The sequence below is a fragment of the Euphorbia lathyris genome, chromosome 7 (genome assembly GCF_963576675.1).
Source record: "Euphorbia lathyris chromosome 7, ddEupLath1.1, whole genome shotgun sequence".
In the NCBI taxonomy this organism is placed as follows: Eukaryota; Viridiplantae; Streptophyta; class Magnoliopsida; order Malpighiales; family Euphorbiaceae; genus Euphorbia; species Euphorbia lathyris.
The window spans coordinates 88306432-88322008 of NC_088916.1; the positions used below are offsets into that span (position 1 = coordinate 88306432).

Genomic DNA, 15577 nt, shown 5'->3' on the forward strand with positions numbered 1-15577 from the left:
TTTTCTTTCTCAAACATTATATAATTTGGCTTAATACGTTACAAGGCATCATATATAATTGTATTTAGCAATAATCCAATTGAGGCTAACCCTTGTCGGCGCCGCCACCCCCTTTATCCTCTTTCGCCGGCCTGCCCCATTTCAATGGCTGCTAACTGCGATTCCCCTCCGGAAGACCATGTTAGCATTCGAGTTCTCTTCAATCCAAATCTCAGATTCAACAAACAACCTATATTTCAACCTGCGACAGAAAATAGAGCTTCATTCTCTCCGATTCTCAAAAAGAATATTCCTGTTCTGTCGGTGTCAACGACCTCTGTATCAGAAATCGGAGGATTCAGGACAGTGAAAATTTCGCAAGCAGCATATGAAAGCAGAATAGCTATGTGTGCTCATTCACTGATAGGAAGAATCATCCTTGCTAAGGGAGAAAGCCCATGGAAAATAACAGCGCTCAAGGCAAAATTGAACAAGGAATGGGGAATCAAAGAACCATGGAGGCTAATTTCAGTAGGAAGAGGATACTTCCAGGTTTTTCTCGGCTCTAAGGAGTCGAAGGATCTAGCGCTAAGAAAAGGTATACTGAACTTGATGCCGGGTACGTTCAGACTCTAACCTTGGAAACCCGATTTTAATCCTTATGCAGAGAAATCCTCCCACGCACAGGTCTGGGTTCGGCTCTATGCATTACCATGGGAATACTGGGACACACAGATCCTGGCAGATATTGCAAAAGGAATAGGAGGCCTCATCAAGCTGGATAGAGCAACTCTTGAGGGAGATTTTGGGCACTTTGCCAGGCTCCTTATTGATATTGACCTAGCGGAAGAAATTCCTACTCAGCTGGGAATCGAAAGAGATGGTAAGCAATTCTGGATCGATGTTTCTTATGAAAACTTGCCTTCTTTCTGTAAAATTTGCTCAAATATTGGACACATGCCATATGAATGCCGAAAAAACATGAAACCTAGTGAACCCAATAAGCGAACAGATCATGAAAAAAGTAGGGGAATCCAAAAGCAGAAATTGGAATGGACAGAGAAAAGAAATGAAGTAGGAAAGGCAGAACAAGCACTAATCCCAGTTGCAGCTATCACAAATAAGATCATCACAGCACTAGAAACAGACCCCAAGCCGAAAAATGTTGAAGTGAATGGAACGGTTCTACACCCGGAGCCGTTAGAATCGGATGAGGAAGTGGAAAACTGGGATGAAGAGGTGGAAAACTGGGAGGAGAGATGCGACAGAGCAGAATCACCAGGAAATTCCAACATTGTTTCCAACATTGTAGAGACCACTACAGGAATTGACTCACCGGCTAACTCTGGGAGCTCACATGACAGAAGCACAGAAAAAACTCCTTCTTCAATCCGGTGGGCTGATCAGTTGGAAGAGGAAGAGCAGGAATGGGAAACAGTGACTTCAAAACAAAAGAAGGGTTCAAAAAATCAAAACAAGACAGAATTTTCCAAAGCTCGTGCAAAAAGAGCCATTAAACCGCCGGCCCGCTTCTAATGACTGTCATCTATTGGAATTGCAGGGGGATCCTGAACGTGGACACCCAGAGGTATGTTTATAACTTATGCAATACTCATAAGCCGGATTGGCTCTGCATTGCGGAACCAATGGGAAATTTTAGCTCTATTGACAGTCGCTATTGGAGGAACCTTGTAATGACTCTCTTTGCTGAGAACCAGGGTAGCAATTCAACACTTTGGTTATTTAAATCTGATAGAATTACTTACCCTGCATCGATCATCATAAGCCGTGATCAATTTATCTTAATCCAATGTCTTCTTATGGGACAAGTTCATCAGTTTTGCTTCGTGTATGGCAGCGTCTGGGCTAACAGACGGAAAATTATGTATAAGGAAATTGCAGATCTCCGTGCAGGTGCTCAGGGAAATTGGTTTGCGATTGGTGACTTCAACGCGGTTCTGGGTGCTCATGAAAAGACGAGCAGGACACCTGCACCATGACCCTGCAGAGAATTTAGAGCTTTTCTTGATGAAGGAGAATGTCGTGATGTCCAGGCGTTGGGTTCTTTCTTTACCTGGTCTAATAGTAGACATGGTCAATCTCGGGTGGAGAGCAGACTTGATAGGGCTATTGTTTCAGGCGAGTTTGCAGAATTATGGAATTATAGCTGTACCGTTTTAACCAGACACCACTCTGACCATCACCCCCTACCTTTTCGGTTTGATCAAGGTGCCAAAATACCGGCCCGCTTTCGCTTCCAATCAATGTGGGTGACACACCACGGTCTGTGGGAAGTAATTAAAAAATTCTGGGACGACAACAACCCTGCAATGGGACCGATGCAGTTACTCTGTTTTAAATTACGGGGTCTCCGTTCTGTCCTTCGGCAATGGAATAAAGATGTGTTTGGGAATCTTGATAGGAATATTGCGGTCAGCCAAGCCTCTCTAGACTCCATACAGTTAGAGATACATAATTCAGGTTTCACATATGACCTTCACAAGCAGGAACTGCTAGCTCATGATTTACTTGACCATCATCTGCTTCAAAAAGAGATTTATTTGAAAGAGAGTAGTCGTGTGAAATGGTTGGAAGCTGGGGATAGGAACAACTCTTTCTTTCACAGAATGGCCAATCAGAGACGAGCAACGGCATGTATCTCTTCTTTGACCATCGAGGGCAAAATCTGTACTGATAAGGATCAAATTGCTATGCACATCACCGATTATTTTGGCAATCAGTTCAAAAATCCGTTGGTGGAGCCAGCGAATCTCTCAATTGTCCATGAGATCATCCCGAACTTGGTCACACCGGAGATGAATGCAGAGTTACTGCGCTGCCCGCTAAAAGAGGAAATTAAGATGTCAGTTGACAGTATGAGTGCGGAAAGCGCCCCCGGGCCAGATGGATTCACTGGGAAATTTTTTCAGGTTTATTGGGACATTATCGGTGCAAATTTTTGTCAAATGGTGCAATGGTTCTTCCACACAGGAATAATCAGTACAGGTCTGAACTCAAATATCATGGCCCTTATCCCCAAGACTGCGGATGCTGTGAGCATTGCCCAATACAGGCCAATCGTGATGAGCAACTTCGGTTTCAAAATCATCTCGAAAATATTAGCTGACAGATTAACAATAGTGGCTGGCTTGATAACCTCTCAGAACCAATTCGGTTTCATCAAAGGACGGAATATTCATCATTGCATCGCCTTGGCTTCGGAAGGGATAAACAATCTGCAAAAAAAGAGCTTTGGGGGGAATATAAGTCTCAAAATTGACATCTCAAAGGCGTTTGACACCCTGGACTGGAATTTTATCTTAACAGTGCTCGAAGCTTTTGGGTTCTCCTTGCAGTTCCGTGATTGGATGCTGAACATTCTCTCCTCCGCAAGGATTTCTATTATCACAGGAGCTGGCATTAGAGGATACTTCCCCTGCTCTCGGGGTGTGCGTCAGGGGGATCCCCTTTCTCCAATCTTGTTCAGCCTAGCAGAGGATTTTTTGAGCAGGATATTGACTCGGTACACTGAAAGAGGGGAGCTAATTCCTTCTGTTTACTCTAGCAAATGCAACATGCCAACTAATCTTATGTACTCTGACGATATTCTGATATTTTGCAAAGCCTAAATTTCTAACGTTCAGATCTTGAGATCAATCTTCGACCTCTATGGCAATATCTTGGGTCAGATGGTGAATTGGAGCAAATCCGAAGTGTTCTTTGGGGATAGCATTACACAACGGCGTCGAAACAGACTTGCAGGGATCACGGGTATCAGATCTGGCAAACTCCCCTTACTGTATTTAGGGGCTCCGCTGTTTGTTGGGGCTCCTAGAGCTCGTTTTCTCTCCTCCACAGCAGATAAAATTACAGATAAATTTTCCAGGTGGAAAGGCAGTGCGCTGTCTATGGCGGGAAGGCTTACTTTAATCAAGACGGTAATTACGGGCTCTCTAACTCACACCTTTATGTTATACAAATGGCCATCCAGCTTAATGAAACGTCTTACCAAATATATGAGGAACTTTCTCTGGTCGGGATCAATTACTGAAAGGAGGCTTGTTATCCCTTCCTGGGACTCCTGCACTAAATCACTAAAGGAAGGAGGTCTATGTATTAAAAAACTTGAGATTTGGAATATGGCGCTCACGGGGAAGCTTGCTTGGGGAGTGCTGACTGAGGATTCTTTATGCTTCAATACCTTACGATCTCGTTTCATAAACTTGGCTGGCTTACCAAGGAAGATCCCTGCCCTCTCTTCGGTTTGGTGTTCTATCAAAAACGTCTACAACACTCCGAGAGATAACTGTTGTTGGCTACTGGGCACGGATACGAATCTCTCCTTTTGGAATGCCGAATGGATTATCCCAACCATTGCTGATCAGATGGGGATTAGTAGATCTGAAAGAGCCAAATTCCGCGATAGCACGAGAGATTTCCGTTTTGATGACCGATGGACAAACATGCCGGATTTAAGCACGGAAACCGCAGAGGCGGTAAATCTGATTAGCGGAAGTGGAGATCACAAAGATAAGTGTTATTGGCGACGTGCCTCAGATGGTATTTTCACGGTTAAGCTCTTCTATAAATGGCTGCAGAACCCGCCACAGAACTGTACGATTAATCTGATATGGCAACCGACTATCCCCCCATCGCACTCTTTAACTCTTTGGCGAGCTTACATGGGGAGGCTCCCCACGCATGACAGTTTGAAATCAAGGGGAATGGTGATCGTTTCCCACTGCTGTTACTGTTTGGTGCAGGAGGAAAGCCTTGAACATCTAATGATAAGATGTAAATATGCAAAGCAGCTTTGGCAGGGCATTGCTACACTGTTTGGGAGGCGGCTTCGATATGATGATGATTTTCGTGATTTTGTGGATCAGGCACTGAAGATGAGGTTCAGCCCGCAGATAAAAAACCTCTGGATAAGCGCGATTGTTCATGTAGTTTGGGTCATGTGGAGAGTTAGGAACGACTGTTTCTTTAACAATGTTATACCCAATATTCATGTAATGTTCAGGTCTCTATGGTATCAAATAAGGCACGCTGATCACTTTGAGAAAGGCTCTGTTTGGAATGCAACGATCGAGGGGAAGATTCTTTACTCGCTGGCCCTCAAACCTAGACTTCAGAAAGCTCCGAAGATCATTCCGGTCAAATGGCAACCGCCACCAACGGGCTGGATAAAGGCGAATACAGACGCCTCGGTCATGAACACAACGGCCGGATGTGGGGGAATATTCAGGGACAGCTCAGGGAAGATGCTGGGAGATTTCACTTTTCCAACAGCAGCGCCTCTTGCACACATTGCAGAGCTAAAGGCGGCAATCGCGGCAATCTCTTGCGCTTATAATCAGGGTTGGAATCGGCTTTGGATTGAAAGCGACTCGTCATATGTCATTACGATCATGCGGTCACGCACGAGCAGGGTTCCGTGGGAGTTAATTACTGCATGGTCAGATTCTAACAAGAAATTGAAGAAAATGCAAGTGTCCTTCTCCCACACTTACCGGGAAGGTAATCAAGTTGCCGACCGTCTAGCGAACTACGCCCGCAACAATACAGGAGAGCGTTGGTGGGATGCCCCTCCAGTTTTTTATAAATTTCTACTGGCAGACAACAGCTCTGGTCGAGCCTCTTATAGGTTCAACTAATTTTTGTCATCATTCTTTATTCTGTTTAGCTCTGTAATTTTTTGACTTTCCTCTTAATAAATCGGGTCGGAGCATTCGCTCCCTCCTAATTTCCATCAAAAAAATAATCCAATTGACAGATGATTACTCCTAAGTCCTACATGACATCTACATAAAAATAGATATTCAGATAAGTTAAAGTGATGATCATGAATCCATACAAAATCAGCTTGAGGGCTAATAACCTCTATAACCGGATGTGCAAAAAATTTATTGGCAGAAATATATGCTTGTCCCACCAACTTGTCAAAATGATCACCGTGATAAGGGGACATAGTGAATCCTCATCCAAGCTAAATGACCACTGGCTCTAATTTGAATCTTTATAAGCATCTGAATCTCCATTATTTTGTGCATCACCACCACATGTTTCAAACACAATTCTGGGAGCAGTCATCACCGTCTTAATCTCCTTGCTTCGGATTCCTATTATTTAAAGGGAGGATGCAAAATAAGAATCAAAATCTAAAAAGTAGATTACATTTTTTATTATAAGAAAACAACTGGAAATAATGAACAAGAGAAGGATATCAATGATTTTATTCACATTTAGTAACATAGGTTGCTTATATTTTCAAAACAGCTAGTCCTACATTTATACCAACTAAATTCGATTTTTCAGTAAGGAACGCAACTTAAATGGCAGTAATATTAGATGAACATAAATATATTGCACATAAAATCTTTCTCATTAGTGTTTCCGTTCCAGTTTCTTTTCTGTTTCCTAGCTATATTTTTAGAAATAAAGATTCTCTTGTGTCCTTTTCCATCTCTATGCAACATATCATATATATAACCCTCTAATCAACAAATGCACTATATTTACTTGGAAACAATGGAAATAGATTAAGATGTTCAATAAAAAAAATGGATGCATACCAATTCATGGGAGATTGTTTGCCACTCACTTCTAGGAAGCTTCTGATATTTTGTTTGAAGAAGCATTGTCCATTCCAGTCTCAGATCCCTAAATTATTTTAAAACAAGTTTTTAGTTTTGAAAACTTAAATTGACATTGTCCTTGAGCTTTTTCTTTCCGTCATAACCTGTAGCAAGAATCACAACATCAACTTTCAATTCGGAGCATCAGATTTCAGATTAATGATAAAATAAAAGTCCATACTTTTAAGTTCATGGTTGTATAGACTTTGAATCTAAATGTCCATACTTTTAGAGATATAAAAGCTACTTTCGAAAACTTAAGTTCTACAAAAAAACAAAAGCTAAAAGGCAAAAGATCAAAAACTTCATTTGCAACAATTTTTTTTAGTTATAACATATTCAATTAATTCTTAAACTATTTTTGAATTTAACATCATATGATTCTTAACATGCATCAGAAGAACACACTATTTAAATATTCAATCAATATGCCCCTTCTCGTACACTCCCTATTTCATTAATAACAATCAAGTTAGGATTACGGTTTATCTTCTCCAGAAAGTGGCGTAATCAAATCTATAGAAATCAATGGTTAGAATTAGGGTTTATCTTCTCTATCAAGTTAGCATTTCAACAATGCTTTTAGGATCTGATCTCTAACTGCTCGTTCGTTGGGTAAATTTCCAAATCTGAATCAAGCTTAATTCGGTGGAAACCCTTCCTTAAGAAAGAAGGGAGGAGCATCAAGTGATGGTTATGAACCCTACAAAATCATCTTCCGGATTAATAACCTCCATAACTTTATCTGCTAAAATATTATTAGCAAAAAAGGGTTGTGTTTGTTTATAGGTGAATTGAGCAACTGTAACTTCTTTATGTATTTTTGTTTTTTTGTTGCTCACTAATCCATATGTATTTTGATCCTATCTTTTTTTTTGCAGGAAACTATCTTGCTTAACAAATCAAATTACTGCTTACAATTGTTTATGGTAATCTTTACACTTTTTCTTTGTTGGGTTTTATGTTTTAATGGCAATTCTGAAGATATAATGAGTTTTGCCGCTACCCTATCTTATTATATGTGTTTACAAATGGTGTATCATTATTAATCTTTCTTTAATTACTTGTTTACTATAGTGGTTTTTTTAAAATGATTATGCCAAAAGGTGAGAATTTGAGGATTGTAATTGTGATTTCAATAGATCTATTGTTAAATGTGTTTGCTTATGAGTGGCTTACATAAGCTGTCTGATGTGTTCTATAATGATATGATATGATTATTTGAAACCCTATATGTTTGTTTTAAACTGGATATGCTAATTTTTGTTATTAGATGTTGCTCTCTGGTGTGTTTTTCTATATAACCTAGCTATTTGATGTGTCCGGATGATATGATTACTTGAAATTGAAACCATAGGTTTGCTTATGCTTTTTTTTTTGTTATGATAAGTTTTTTGATACAAATCAAGATTGTTTGTTATTTGCTGTGATGAGACTATGCTGGTGATGCTTGATCTGAATATTATCTAAATTTCATCAGACAATTATCTTTGTTGTAATTTCATTCATTTCCAACTAGTTGAGATTGCGGCTTTGGGAGTAACCATTTTTAGCTTAATTTGCAATGGAGAAAATTGCAGAGTCCAAATCGTGTTTGTTCATTTAGTAAAACATTAGCAATTGTTCATTTTAGTTTGGCAATGCTAGATATTTCTCTCAAAATACTAATTTGTTGTTTGTAACAAATTATCACGAAGTTGTTGGCGTCTGATTTTCTGAAATGGTATTATTGTTTTGCTTCAATTCAGTTGCATACTTTTAGGCAGATTGATTCAACTCATGTACTTTTTATGCTTCTCCTGTATTCTTGTTTGGTATTTTCTGGTAGTAATTCATTGTATTTGTAATGACTATATTATATGGGTACTTTAATTGTTTGATCAACACCGAATGAATTTAAATCCATTGAACATCTTAATCTATTTCCATTGTTTCCAAGTAAAGAGAGTGAATTATGAGATGAACATTTTTGAGGATTATATATGTGCTATGTTGCACTGAAACTGAATTTGAAACGAAATGCTAAAAAGCTAAGGAGGAAGAGTTCAACATAGTATATAAAAATGTAACTTGCTGGAAAAGAAAAATGTCTCCGTCTGTATAGGAAATGGAAGGATGATTTGAGCCATGTTAGGAATTCAATTCTTACGTTCACTGGCTTTTTAGATGCTTAATTAATTCCGATTTAGGAAAACTTATGCGCAATAATCAGTGATTCATCAGAGAAAGAGAAAGGAATTCTTGTTAGAATATTTTAGATTCCATTGAGACAAGATGAAGATAATAATTAATTAATTAATTATAAAACAGATGAAGAAATTAATTCTGTTTTTATGGTTGTTTCGTCTTTGATCTACATGTTATAGTCATGAACTGGAGACCTTTTTTGGTTAATTTGAAAAAGTTTAAGATTGATGTTGGTTGAAGTTGATATGTTCCCGTACATGATGAAATCTAACTCGGTCGAGGGCATTTCTTAAAAGCAAATGCCTTTATGTGGATGTCTTAGATTATCCATTTGTTTTATTATAATTAAAACCGCATCCTGCTTTTAGATCGTGATCCTTATTTTTGCATCCCGTCCGTAGTTAGTGGAAATCCAAAGCAAGGAGATTCAGATGGCGATGATTGCTCAAAGTTTTTTTTTCTAAGAAAGATGGACGCAGCAATGGAGATTCAGATGCTCCATCATCTGGTTGCTGCAAGAAGAAATGGTGGTCATCCAGCTTTAATGTCCAATATGTGCCTTGACAAGAGTGATGGCTTTGACAAGTTGTTGTGGCAAGCATATGTTTCTGCTAATAAAATTTTTGCACATAGGGTTATGAAGGTTATTAATCTTGAAGATGCTTTTGTATGGGTTCATGACCATCACTCTATGGTCCTCCTTACATTTTTGAGGAAGTGTTCCTACCGAGTTGAGCTTGGTTTCTTCATAAGTAGTTCATTTTCCTCGTCGGAAATTTATCAAACTCTACAAGTTAGAGACGAGATTATGTAAGCATTGCTCAATTCTTTGATATATTAGTGGAATGCAATGAAACTAATTTTGTTCTAAATTAGTAAATGAATATGTTGTTCTAGACATGTGCACCCAGTGATGTTCAATTTCCAATTCCAAATGATTATTTGGAGTTTCTCATATTTGGAGTTTGCCCTCAAATTCCATTATTAGCGAACTAAGAGTAGTTTAAGCTTCCCTATAACTTGGTCGCCAGATTAAAGAAAATTAGGGATAAGATATGTTTTTTTCCTGCCACGGGCTCCACTCTTTCTTCTAAAAACAATGGGATACTGACAGCACCAAAGAAATCTTATTTTTAGATTTAGTTTCAGACAAATCAATCTACTCAATCTTATAATTAATAAATTTTAACAACTTTTTTAATTGCAATATCCTTTCAAAAACCGAGCACAAACATAGTATGCATATCATGTGATTTTATTTTGTTTAATCCATTATTTTTCTCAATTAAGTACTTATAAGCCTAACTCCTTCCAAAGTCGTTGAAAAAAATAATGATTTTGTCCTTATCTTATAAAACAAGTTAATTTTGTCCATTCATAATTTTTTTGTGATTTTTATTTTGATAATAGAAAATTTGATTTAATTTTATCATTTTCAAAATAATTTCGAATAAAACGTGTCCACGAAATTTATTAGAAAATGATAAAATTGAACCAATATTTTACCGTAAGGATAAAAATTAAGTCATTTTATAAAATGAGAGGGAGAATCCTAATAACCTGAAGATTAAAAGTGAGGTTTTCCTAAAAATAAATTTGATCCAAATTAAAATCATATATGACTCGACAACACCACACCTAATCGATACTATCCCGATTAGGTTAATACGAGATTGATATCAAATTTTTTGGTTTGGACTACGGTTTAATCATTTCGACACTAATTCGAAATTGACACGACATGATCACAATACAAACTCAATAATTGCAACATGTGATATTTATGTTGTAAGTTTTCGTACATTTTTTTATTGGGATAAGGGTCAAATTTAACCATAACGCTTCAATCAAAGTGCATATTTAGCCCCTAACATATGAAGTGATGCAAATTAAATCCTAATTTTTTCAAGCAAGACCAATTTTAGCCAAGCGCTGTTGAAAATTTAAAAAGATTGGTTTACTGTTATTTAATTGTCACATCATATCTTGCAAATAAGTTTGTCAATAAATCGAAGCAGTTTCATATATTTTTTAATTGTTGTTTATAACTATATTAATAACACTGTAATATTTTACACAATTTGATAAAAAAAGTTGTGATTAATTTATATTTAGCAGATTTAGTTTTTATCATTTTAGCAGAATTTTACAATGTTTTTTTAGTAATAAACTAATAACCTAAAGTGGTAGTAAAATACTAATAAAACATGTTTTTTCTAATTTTCGATAACGTAGGAATAAAATTGATCTTACTTGGAAATATTAAATTTGCACCATTTTGTACGTTAAGGTTAAATCAACACTACACTTAAAAATATTAGGGTTAAATTAAAGACTAATATTTGGCCCAAACTCTTGCAGTGAGATACACCCTGTGTCACATGTAAAAAAATAAAATAAATTATAGGTAAATACTTATGAACTTTTAAAAATTTAGAGAACAATTGAAGTTTTGAGGCTTTCGAATTTAATTATATAAAGATAGAAGTTATTAAATGCAATTGGACAAAAATAGGAGGTTATTAAAGATAATTACACAAAAATAAAGGGTGTAATTTAGAACTTTAAAACTTTAGTGAGTAAGTGAGGTTTGAGAGTAAGGGATGACATCACCTATATAACTGGACTTACACCTTTGCTCTTCTCAATGGCCGAATAGAAATTAGGGTTACCCAATGTTCATAGGTATCTCCTCTTTGAGATCTGAATAACAGATAGCCCTTATATCTTCTCCAGAAAGTGGCGTAATCAAATCTATAGAAATCAATGGTTAGAATTAGGGTTTATCTTCTCTATCAAGTTAGCATTCAACAATGCTTTTAGGATCTGATCTCTAACTGCTCGTTCGTTGGGTAAATTTCCAAATCTGAATCAAGCTTAATTCGGTAGAAACCCTTCCTCAAGAAAGAAGGGAGGAGCATCAAGTGATGGTTATGAACCCTACAAAATCATCTTCCTGATTAATAACCTCCATAACTTTATCTGCTAAAATATTATTAGCAAAAAAGGGTTGTGTTTGTTTACAGGTGAATTGAGCAATTGTAACTTCTTTATGTGTTTTTGTTTTTTGTTGCTCACCAATCCATATGTATTTTGATCATGTCTTTTTTTTTTTGCAGGAAACTATCTTGCTTAACAAATCAAATTACTGCGTACAATTGTTTATGGTGAATCTTTGCACTTTTCTTTGTTGGGTTTTATGTTTTAATGGCAATTCTGACGATATAATGAGTTTTGCTTATGAGTGGCTTACATAAGCTGTCTCATTGGTTCTATGATGATATGATTATTTGAAACCCTACAAGTTTGTCTTAAACTTGATATGCTAATTTTTTTTATTAGATGTTTCTCTCTGGTGTGTTTGTTTATGAGTGCATTATATAACCTATCTAATGTGTTAGGGTGATATGATTACTTGAAATTGAAACCACAAGTTTGTTTATGCTTCTTTTGTTATGATATGTTTTTTGACACAAATCAAGCTTGTTTGTTATTTCTTATGATGAAAGTATGCTTGTGACACTTGATCTGAATGTGAGAAAATGGCTTTGTTTTGAAGAAAATGAATTTGATTGGTGGGGGTGTATTTGTTATTAGGGACTTTGCTCTTAAGAGCTCTTTTCCTATCCCACATGGAAAACTTACCAATAGTTGTAAGAGTATATATAGAGTTGGGTCTCACAAGCCTTTAAATTTTGTTTAGTAGGTTTTGGCAAATACACCACATGCATGCATTGCAATTTTAGGAGTAACAATTTTTAGCTTAATAAAGCATTAGCAATTGTTCATTTTAGTTTGGCAATGATCAGGGAGTTGTTGGTGTCTGATTTCTGAAATGGTATTATTATTTTTCTTCAATTCAGTTGCCTACTTTTAGGCAGATTGATTCAACTCATGCACTTTTTATGCTTCTTCTTTATTCTTGTTTGATATTTTCTGGTAATAATTCATTGCATTTGTAATGACTATATTATATGTTTTTTTAATTGTTTGATCATCACCAATAAATTATCTACCAATAAAATTATGAGACGATTTTACTCTCTTATTCTTGTTTGATTTCCTTTAAGCTCCCCCGAACTTTCAAAAGTTCTAAATGGTCTCTTATTCTTGTTTGATTGCATTCAATAACCCCTTATTTCTGAATAGAATCTTTTGGATGTAGAAAGTTAGATACATGCTCGGCCACATGTAAAAAAAAAACTTCAAATATATAAATAATTATGAACTCTTGTGATTTCATGGGGATAGTTGAAGTTTTGAGATTATACAATTGGACAAATATAAAGGTTATTGAATGGCATTGGATAAGAATATAATGTTATTGAATGTAATTAGATAAGAATAGAGAGTAATTTAGCACTTTTAAAAATTTAGAGGGTTGTTGGAATGTATGAAACTTATTATTTGATACTGATTAAATATCTCACACAAATGGTCTCGCCTATATAACTTTACTTACTTCACAACTTTGGTTTTCTCCGTCCCTCTCTTCTCTTCTCTGTAAATGTGTGTGCATTCTAATGATACCTCCCCCGATAGATCTCAAATCTGGAAAGTTGTTGTGATCTCAAATCTATGAAAACCAATTAAATGAGCATTCAACAATGCCTTCAGAATCTCATCAAGTGATGGTCATGAACCCTGCAAAATCATCTTGACTATTAATAAACTCCATGACTTTATCTGCTAAAATATTATTAGCACAAAGCACTATATTTGAATTGGCCAATTCCAAGTTATTTTTGACTTTTTGTTGGAATTTACTATTTGTTGCTCATTGGATTTTGATTCTATAATGAATTATTTTTTTTTGCAGGAAATATTTTGTTTCCGAGCAACTTGTTAAAAGCTATTGAATTTTAGAAGCATAATTCTTTCTGGTAAATCTTTGGACTTTTCACCTGTTGAATTTTAGGGTTCAATGAGAATTGTGAAGATTATACACCTAATCTATGCTATTGGGAAATATGCTTATCTAATATTAGTTGAATGCTAGGAACAACATCACTATATTCCATGAATTACTGGTAATGAGGTTTGGGGCTTACTAATTGTTTTCTAACTGTCAAAAAAGATTCTCTGTAATTATAAATATAATCATAATTTTTGTGGAATAGTAATAGTCTTCCAATTCAATTGAATTTCTAGTTTGAAAACTTTATTTGTTTATAACCAATTATAATTCAATTTAATTAATTGTCATAGTAAAATTCAATTAATTATTTTGTAAGTGTAAAAAGAAGACTATAATTAAAATGCATAGTCTGTTGGTTCTGGCTGGTCAGGAAGAGATTCACATAGGGACTAATGTTATTTGGAAATTACTTTCTATATGAGCTAGCAGGCGGGCTTTCCAGTGGTAGTTCGGAGAGTCTTATACTCCATCGTTCCACAATACATGTCTTTCTAGAGAATTTTTTTTTTGTTCCACAATACATGATATTTTGCTTCAATTTATGCACATTAATTTGCTTTGACCAAATATACCTCTATTTTAGTTGACTTTTTGCCTTGGGAATAGATAAAGTTACTAGTAGATGCAATTAATATAAGGGTAACAAAGTCTTTCACTTAAAATTAATTGCATTTCTTAATTAGTGTGCATTAACCTTAACAGGCATGTATTTTGGAACAGAGGGAGTACTTGTCATAGAAGCTTCACAAACTCCTTTTATTAGTTCAGGGATGCAAAATCACCAGATAGTCACAAGTCTTCGAAATAGGTACATTGGAAGTATCAATCCATGAAAAACAATAATATAAAGAAGTGATTATAGTTCATGTTCGGATGTGAAAACCACTGGTACCAAAGAAAATGACACTTTCTTAATGCATATTTATAAATAGGAAACATCTAACAGATAAATACCTATAACTTGAAAAAGCATGTGAGAGTTTTTCTGGAGGTAGTCAAAGGGTCAGATTTGAATCTTACAATACTTCCTCCTATCTTTTCTTCAAATTTTCTGAATCCTCAGAAGCTCCTGAACTAAACTCTTTTTCAAATAGATAAGTTTAATATTATCAGGAATAATGGCAGACTGATAGCAAATTCAATTTTGACTGTTGTTCGCTGTTTGAAATTAATTGCATTAGTGTTAATGAATATCTCCTTGCCTTTGTTCTTTATTTGTTCAGAAAACTAGCAACAAATAAAGAACAAAGGCAAGAAGATACCCATTAACACTAATGCAATTAATTTCAAACAGCGAACAACAGCCAAAATTGAATTTGCTACCAATCTGCCATATTCTTGATAATATTAAACTTATCTGTTTGAAAAAGAGTTTAGTTCAGGAGCTTCTCCGGGATTCATAAACATTTGAAGAAAAGATAGTAGGAAGTACTGTAAGAGTCAAATCTGACCCTTATGACTACCTCCAGAAAAACTCTCACATGCTTGTTCAAGTTATAGTTTTTTTTTATTTGCCAGCTGTTTACTATTTATAAATATGCATTAAGAAAGTGTCATTTTTCTTTGGTACTAGTGGTTTTCACATCCGAACCTGAACTATATATTATTGTTTTTCCTGGACGTTGGGATAATAATTTGAAGTCAACATCCGAATTCCATATGTATATGGAGCAAATGCAACAAGTCTTGGAAAAAGCTGGGATGTCCTATCATGCGAAAGAGCAGGCTTATCAAAACTCGAGTATCCAACAACAAATGTTTCTTAGCGAGTTCGATCATCAGAATAACATGGTTTATAATTTGCACAAGGCGAAGATGGAGGAGCAACAAAGAAGACATATGGAGACTTCTAGGC

At 35.8% G+C, this 15577-nt stretch overlaps 1 long non-coding RNA gene across 1 annotated transcript; it reads left to right on the plus strand.

The window, feature by feature from the left end:
* Positions 1 to 11586: 11586 nt before the first annotated feature.
* Positions 11587 to 14696, plus strand: LOC136234929 (uncharacterized). Its single transcript, XR_010691550.1, has 4 exons — positions 11587 to 11830; positions 11924 to 11971; positions 13624 to 13687; positions 14443 to 14696. It is a non-coding gene; the product is annotated as an uncharacterized lncRNA (long non-coding RNA).
* The last annotated feature ends 881 nt before the right edge of the window (positions 14697 to 15577 follow it).